Source organism: Arachis ipaensis, chromosome B9 (genome assembly GCF_059453495.1).
Source record: "Arachis ipaensis isolate K30076 ecotype BB chromosome B9, ASM5945349v1, whole genome shotgun sequence".
NCBI classification, from domain to species: Eukaryota; Viridiplantae; Streptophyta; class Magnoliopsida; order Fabales; family Fabaceae; genus Arachis; species Arachis ipaensis.
The window spans coordinates 65,509,133-65,518,061 of NC_142444.1; the positions used below are offsets into that span (position 1 = coordinate 65,509,133).

An 8,929-nucleotide genomic window follows, 5' to 3' on the forward strand; every position below is an offset into this window, starting at 1 on the left:
AAAAATGATTCTTGAAGCAAGAAAAAGCAGCAAAAAGCAACAAAAGAAAAAAAAATTATGCGAAAACAAAAAAAGCAAGCAGAAAAAGAAAAAGCCAATAGCTCTTTAAGCCAAAAGGTAAGAGCAAAAAGCCAATAGCTCTTAAAATCAAAAGGCAAGAGCAAGGATCCAAGGCTTTGAGCATCAATGGATAGGAGGGCCTAAAAGAAATATCTTAGCCTAAACAGTTCAATTGAGCTGCTTCCCTAACTATATGCCTCTGGTGTGAATGTGTCAAGTGAAAAACATGAGACTGAGCAGTTAAAGTTGTGGTCCAAAGCAAAGAGTGTGCTTAATAACTCTGGACACCACTGGCTGGGGATTCTAGCAGTGCTGAATCACAATCTGAAAGGGTTTACCCAATTAAGTGTCTGTGGCATTGTTGTATCCGGTGGTAATACTGGAAAACAAAGTGCTTAGGGTCAAGGCCAAGACTCTAAAGAAGCTGTGTTCAAGAATAAAAAGAACTTAATTAGGAGAATCAATTATATCATCTGGATTCTAAGTTCCTAAAGATTTCAATCATTTTGAGCTTCAATGGAAAGTGAGGTGCCAAAACTATTCAGAAGCAAAAAGCTACTAGTCCCGCTCATCTAATTGAAACTGAGCTTCATTAAAAACTCTGAGATTTATTATATCCTTCTCTTCTTTTTATCCTACTTTGTTTTTGGTTGCTTGGAGACAAGCAACAGTTTAAGTTTGGTGTTCTGATGAGCGGATATTTTATATGCTTTTTGGGATTGTTTTCATATAATTTTTGTTATGTTTTGCTTATGTTTTTTTAAGTTTTCCTACGATTTAGTGCAAAATTCACATTTTTGGATTCATCTTTGAGTTTGTGTGTTTTATGATGATTTCAGATATTTTCTGGCTGAAATTGAGGAGTTTGAGCAGAAGTCTGATTCAGAAGCAGAGAAAGGATTGCAGATGCTGTCAGGATCTGACCTCTGTGCACTCGAAGGAGCTTTTCTGGAGCTACAAAATTTCAAACGGCACGCTCTTAATAGCTTTGCAAAGTTAACATCCAGGACTTTTCAGAAATATATAATAGTTTATACTTTGTTCCAGAAATAAAGCCCCAAAACTAGCATTCAACGCCAGCCACCAGCCCCATTCCTGGCGTCCAGCGCCCACAGAGGAGCAACTGGAGTTCAACGCCAAAAAGGGGGTCCCTAGCCACCGTTCAATGCCCCTAAGAGACACTATCACGTGAAAGATACTCAAGCTCAGCCCAAACACTCACCAAGTGGTCCCTAGAAGTGGATTTTCACACTATCAACTTAGTTTATCTTATTTCTGTAATCCTTTGTCATTAGATTAGTATATATATACAAGAGTTCACCCTTGTTAGGGAACTCTTGCCCATTCGAACCTTTCATTGTATTTTTCTATCAACATGAGTCACTAACCTCCTAAGGTTAAGGTTAGGAGCTCTGCTGAGTTTCACGGATCAATAATATTACTGTTTTCATTCAATATGTCTGATTCTATTCTCTTATGCAACCTCATTCTTCATCTTATGAATTGAGGGTGACCCGTGACAATCACTCTTGTTCTACATGGGTTCCGTGCGATTCCTGACCCAGATAGCATTGAACTAAAGCTAGAGATTACATTGCAGATTCCAATAGAGCATTTGAGCAACTTTGGATATGTGTCATATAATCCCGTTGACTATGGGTGCGTGAGGTCTTTGTGGCGTTAAGGTTAGAGTCAGAGAAGTAGCACTTTCTGATCTGGAAGATTTTCCTCGTCTGTGGCACCTTGAGTAGGATCACGATGGGGAGTGGACTGCTTAGAGCTTCATCTTCTGCTACAGTGAGAAACCTAGAGGTGGCTTGATGAGAGGACATGAGTCATCTCAACGTGGTGGATTGCTGCAATAGAGAAGGTTAACTTGATGAGAGGACATGAGTTAATCACTTACGGCTACCATTGAAGGAATTAGAAGGTTATTGAAGAAGACAGTAATAAAAGTTAATCCGAAAAGACAAAGCATCTCCAAAGTCTCAACCATTCTATCACCACTGAATTCTCGTCTATCTTGTAACGTTTTATTTATATATTTTGTTTTATGCTTTTTTCGTGATAAACTATATTTTCTATCCGCCTAACTAAGATCTGCAAGGTGTCTACTGCTAGCTCAAGCCAACAATCCTTGTGGGATCGACACTGACTCACCTCAGGTATTACTTGGACGACCCGGTATACTTGCCGGTATATCTGTGCGAATTCTGCGAAGCCAGTTTCGTGCACCATAGGACACCCCTCACCCTCAAACTAAAAGACTATAAAATCAAATGATTTTCTTTTGAATTTTTAACAATGTAATAGTTCTTTCTCAATCAAAGTAATGTAGCAGATTTGGTCATTTAAACAAATTACATAATGGATAATATGAATCTTCCTATCTCTTTCATGCACGAACCACACTTAATTATAGTAGGACATCATTATTCTCTGTTTTCAAACTATAAAATGGCATTATATAAATAAAAGCAATTTGAATATTTACTTTTTCTAGTTTTATATCTATTATATGCTTTATTATATAGAACAAAATCTCTATATCTTCAATTGTCATTGTGATTGTGCTAGCACAAAAAGCATGAATAAATAATTATGTTCTTGTTAAGGATTTGAATGTACTTGTTGATCAACTTATACTACTATTTTGATTTATTATGTGCTTTGTAGTGAAGTTTTTAGTTAGAAAGCTTATATTTGGTAATATATACATATAAATGTGTAGCAAAATCTGTTCATTATTTTTTATGGGTGTAAAAATAGAAGAAGAGGAAACAAAATTCAGGTAGTAGATCAACATAATAGGAACACACTTCTGAAAAGGAGAAGAAGGAATTAAATATTATCATTCATGCTGTGGGATAAGGCGATTAGATGGAACATATAGTTTTGAATTTTATTTCTATCTAATTTACCAGCTGTTAAACAAACTGGTGGTGCTAGACAGATTATAATCGACTCCTGCCTTCCATATCCTCCCTCTATTAAACAAACTGTTAAGCAAAATCTTTATACTTTTGATCAAGCAATTCAGGTAAAATTCTGACGTTTGTGTTGAATAATAATATAATATACTGTTTATATATCATCCCTCTGCTCTGCTTCTTTTTGTATAATGAATTAAGAATACATTTAAGAGGCATTGATAGGAGAATTTGCTTTTAGTTTTTATTATAAATTAAAATTCAAGGGCTGCATTGAAAATAGCTTCTACATTGAGGTTCAAATTGGCATTATATACTCAACTATATATAAGAAAAATATTGCATGGATGATTCCCAGTAAAGAGAAAAGAAAAGAAAAGAAAAGAAAAGATATTGTATGAAGTGAACGTGTTTCATCGTATAGCTTCTTGTTTTTTTATTTATTCTCATGTGATGTGCAGCATTGTCATTGTGAGTTATCACAGCTTTATATTAGTTAGTTAATCTTTACTGTTTTTTATCTTGTTTTTTGTAAGACAAGTCTGTGATGTATCTATATATATCATGGCCATTACTCATACTAATAAGAACATTAATAATACACTTCATTTCATGTAATCTAGTTTAGTCTCATCTTCTCTACTCACTAATTCTCTGATTTCATATCATCACATCAATTTTTTTGATATTTTAGTGTTCTAACATTGCAAAATTTTTCATTTTTGCTTATGGCAGATATATACAGTGTCTTTCACTATTCATATTGTGGTAAGTGTAGAAAATAGGTGAACAACCAAAAAATTCTTTTACATACCTAATTAAATAGTTCATATAATTTTATTTGATCTTCTTTTTATTTTGCAGTTTGATTTCATGTTTATTGCATTGATTTGGAAGTTTGGTTTTGCACCCTTTATGGTGTTGATCATTGCCATACTAAATGATGGTATGATAATATTGTGCTGAATAACCTTCATGTAGTTTGCTTGGACTGTTGTGTGATTTTTCAATGATATTTTCCTTCACCATTATCCTTTTAGGTACCATTATGACAATATCCAAGGATAGAGTGAAACCATCCCCACAACCTAATAGCTGAAAATTGAGGGAGATATTTGCTACTGGTATTGGATTGTTGTGTGATTTTTCTAGGTTATGAAAGACACTAAATTCTTCTCGATAATCAATTTAATTTCACGTTTCTTTTAGTATATTTGGTTGTAAGTAGAAACCAGTAGGGATGAGCTCTATGAAAAGTTCACATGTTATCACCTACTAGTGGAAATTGTGATAGTTATGAACACTAACTTTCTGTTGTTGCAGGACAAGTTTGGTGTAAGGTCTCTGAGACATAGCCCTGCAGAATTGATGGCATCCCTTTACCTACAAGTCAGTATTATTAGCCAGGCACTAATTTTTGTCACTAGGTCTTCCAGCGGGTCCTATGTTGAAAGACCTGGTCTTCTTCTACTGGGTTCTTTCATGATTTTTCAGCTGGTAATCTTAATTCTTTTTATTCTCCTCTCCACAACCTAATATGTAAAGATATGTGTTGGCTTGGTTTTCTTCTGTTGTAACTGAAAATTTTTCTGTAATTGGCAGGTGGCAACTACTCTTGTAGTATATGCTAACTGGAGCTTTGTAAGAATCAAGGGAATGGAATGGGATTGGACTAGTGTAATCTGACTCTACAGTTTAGTGACCTATATGCCTCTTGATTTGCTTAAATTTGTGATTATATATCTATCTATTGTTTATTTAGTGTTTTTTATATTAATATATCAAGTTTAATAAATATGATGTAAAGAAAATAGGTTATAGTAAAGAGAAATGGTATAAACCATTTAAGTAGTTAATCAGCTTTTATTTTAAGCTCTTGATGGAATTGTGGCGGTTCAAAACCGTCACATTTTAAAAAAAAAAACTGCATAAATTTGCAGCGGTTTCAAAATCGCCGCATTTTTTTTAAATCCATTGACCAAAATAGCGGCAGTTCTGCGACCGCTGCAAAATCAATTATCTGATTTGAGACGGTTGTGCCAGCGGTTCATTAGAACCGCCGCAAAATCAAATTACCACCCCCTAATAGGCGATGCTTGTGGAACCGCTATTCAGCGTGTCTCTTGTAGTGTTGTCATAAGTTGTTGCTTCCCCACCTTAATTCCCAAATTGATTAGATCTTCTATTATTGCATAATGGTGAAATTTGACCTTTTTTATAATTTCTTTGTTTAATCCAACAAGAAATCGCTCCATAAGAACTTCAAGACCCTTTTTCAACATTAGCTTTAGTCATCAAACTCGTCTCTCCTTGTGGTACTCCATTACATATTTTGATCCTTGTTTCAACTTACGAAACTTTTCAAGAAGCTTCTTATGGTATGTTGATGGCACAAATTGGTTCCTCATGATTTTCTTGTCTCCTCCTAAGTGCAAATTTGTCCATTTTCATACCTTCTTCTAGATCTACCTAACTTATTTCACCAAATACGTGGATAATCTAAAATTTGAATTCTACCAATCTAATCTTCTTTTTCTCTAAAAGGTTGGAACATGCAAAAATCAACTCTACCTTCTTTTCTCATTTGAAATAAGCTTCAATATCATTCTTTCCTTTAAAAACAAGGATTTGCATCTTGAAAATCTTTCTCTCGTATGAGATTCCTTCATCATCACTTTCATTGATTCTAATTTGGGATCCTGAAAGAAGAATAATAAAGATCTTATAACACTCTTCTTACGTGTATCACTCGAATTAAAATGCTCGTGTTTGCACTCAATTTGTAGCTTTTTACCGCTTTTGAGTTCACCATCCTTGGATTTTTTCACTTTTAGATTTCTTTAGACAAGTTTTAATTTACAAAGCAAGGAAAAAGAGATACCAAAATGAGATAATCTTAGTGATAGAAACTTTCAATTTGACCCAAAAAAAAAAACAGATTATGTGATAAAGGATACAAAATAAAAAGAGACACTTTTCTAGAGTTTTAGAGACATTAGAATAATTTCTAATCCCAATAGATATCCCAGAGTAATTTGAAATAAATATAAAATTTGAATAGTAAAAATTGAAATCAACAACCTTGTAAATTGTATGACATTCTCTTTTTTTTTTGTACTGCACTTTTCAAGAAAGCTACCTCTTTTTTTTTTTCCCAAAATTCTCCTCTTTTTTGTGTTTTTTATTTCGAGTTTTTTATTTACTGAGCATGAATTTAAAGGAAAAATGCAGAAATAAAAGATGAAATAGAGAAACTAAACAAAAATCTTAGAACGTGCAGATAAATAATAGCAAATGATAAGAAAAAAATGTTCGAGAAATAAAAAACACAGCAAAAACGAAAAGATAATGATAAAATGATAAAAAGATAAAGGATAATGGATAAATGGTTTTTCTAGTAGACTTTTAAAAAACCTGTTCTTAGCAACTTAGGTCATCGGAAGGGTTTTTTGTAACATCCTTACTATCAGAATGTCACGCTTTCGGCTATGCTACTCTGACAAAGCGGATATTACAACGTCTTCCATGCATATATAATAATAAAATTTGATCCTTTAACTCAAAATCAGAAATACTTTTTCTTTTGTTTTACAAGCATGCATACATACAATACCAATCATATAACTTTACACACACACACAAAAGGATCCTTTAAACAAGTAACTTATAAATATTAATCATCATTACAATGTGACTCCTATCTTTCTTTACAAAAATATAAATCTCAATAATAAGGCGAGGGAAAGGACATCTATGATAGGATAACCATAAGGTACAAATATCATGTCATAAGCTTCCTTGTCTGCTTCCTAAAAAGAGAAGTCTGTTGGGGGGTGAGAACCTAACCATACAGTCTCACCAGAAATTTTAGAACTGTCATAAGAGAATATGTAAAAAAAAGTTATTTTCAATCATAGTGATCATCACTCGTCTTATGAATTTTTTCGAAAATCAACAATTACTTATCCAAAGTTCAAATTCATATTTCCATTATAAAGTCTTAAAAGTTACTCAAACTGTATGAATGATCAACCTGTTCTAAGTATAGGTTCATTAAGTCTATGATAAACCAGTTTGATCTTTCATACTTTGCTAAACCTTAAATATAAATCAATCACGGCCTCTGGCCCAAACAAAATCTATAAACTCTGAAAATTAATAAATAATTAACTAATAAGTTAATTATTATTATTCAAAAAAATTAAAAAAATAAATTTGATAAGTTAGTAGAGTAAAAATGTTTAAAATAAAAATTTTAACACTAATTATAAAGATTTTAGCCCAAAATCAGGCCAATGGGCCGAACCAGCCAGATTGGGCCTAAATCGAGCCCAAGGCCCATCATATATAAAGCCAACTCAGCCTTTTCTCCCCCTTCATTTCTCCATTCACGCTAAACTTGTGAAGAAGAGAGGAAGAAAAAACCTAAACCCTTGTCTCACCTTCAATCCATTATATCTTTCATTCCGGAGCTCCGATCGCCGCACCGTTTGTGGCCACTTGTTCGTCTTGTTGAGCTCTTTGATTCTAACTCAACAAGTGGTGCGGGTCTTTAGTTTTTGTGCCCAGTTCTCTGTTTCTCTCTTTTCCATGTTTTATGTTTGGGTATTGAGTGATTTTGATGATTTTGATGGTTTAGGGTTGAATTAGCGTTAGGTAATTATGGGTTCCATCAATTTGTTTGTGGGTAAAGGTAAGGAATCATTATTCCTTTCTAAATTGCCAATTATATGAGATTAGGGTATTGAAGATTTGTATATGTATGAAATTATATAAAATTAGGTTGTATATATGTGGAATTGAAGTCAAATTGGTGGATGTTGAATGCTTGATTTGCAGCAATTGTGGCTGGACTAGTTGAATTAGAGCTTGGAACCTTTAGAAGCTTGTGTGGAGAAGAGGGTTTTGAGGTGTTGTTGGCTTAGAGAGGAATCAACCAAGATATGATTTTGGCTTCTTGTAGTTAATGTATAATATAACGTGAAAACTTAGGTTAGTAAACCTTAAGAAAGGAATGAACTGAATGAATTATTGAATGAGTTGTGTATGTGTATGTGAATTTGGAATGAGGATTCATTGAGTGTGTATATGCTGGAGTATGATTTTGATGATTATAAAATGATTACGATTGTTGATTTTTAGTGAGGATTGGTGAGAAGTGTTGTTTGATTCTGTATGGAGGATTTTTAAGTGGAAAGTGTTGAATATATTGATTGAGGAATGTTTTTGATATTGTTGAGCCTTGGTTGAGTTGTGTGAAAAGTTATGGAATGCATGTATATATATATATATATATATATATATATATATATATATATATATATATATATATATATATATATATATATAGAAGAAAAAGGTTGACGATTGATGTTGAATTTGGTGGGAAATTTATGATGAAATCGTTAAATGGATTGTATGGTCGTGAATGTTAGTATGTTTTAGAGTTAATGGAAGTATATGATATTGTGTAGGTATATTTTGTGTTGAATTGGTTAGGAATTTGGTTGGTTTTGGATTTGGAAAGTTGGAAAAATTTGAGATTTGACTTTTTGGTAAAAACTAATTTTTAACCAATTTCGCAGTGCATAACTTGGCTTCCGGACCCTCAAATTTTTTAAAACTTATCTTAAATAAAAATTGGATCCGTGAAGTTTACAATGTTTGAAGAACAGACTAAAAACAATTTTTAACAAAAAAATTTATGCGCATTTGATGTTTGGGTTTAAAAACACAATTTTGCAGAAAATCAAGATTTTTAGTGTGCGTGCGTATGCATACAATCATGCGCACGCACAGACCAGAGCGTTGGTGAGACTCGTGCATACGCACAAGGGGGTGTGTGTTCGCACACCCTGGGGATGTTGCAAGTTGTGCATAGTGCTCGCACAATATGATTTGTACGTACACGAAGGGAAGTTCATCTGCTACGTGCGTAC

The 8,929-nt window shown here is 33.4% G+C and overlaps 1 pseudogene; it reads left to right on the forward strand.

Moving 5' to 3' along the window:
- The first annotated feature begins 3,863 nt into the window (after positions 1-3,863).
- LOC110266868 (plasma membrane ATPase 4-like) lies at positions 3,864-5,014 on the forward strand (annotated as a pseudogene).
- The last annotated feature ends 3,915 nt before the right edge of the window (positions 5,015-8,929 follow it).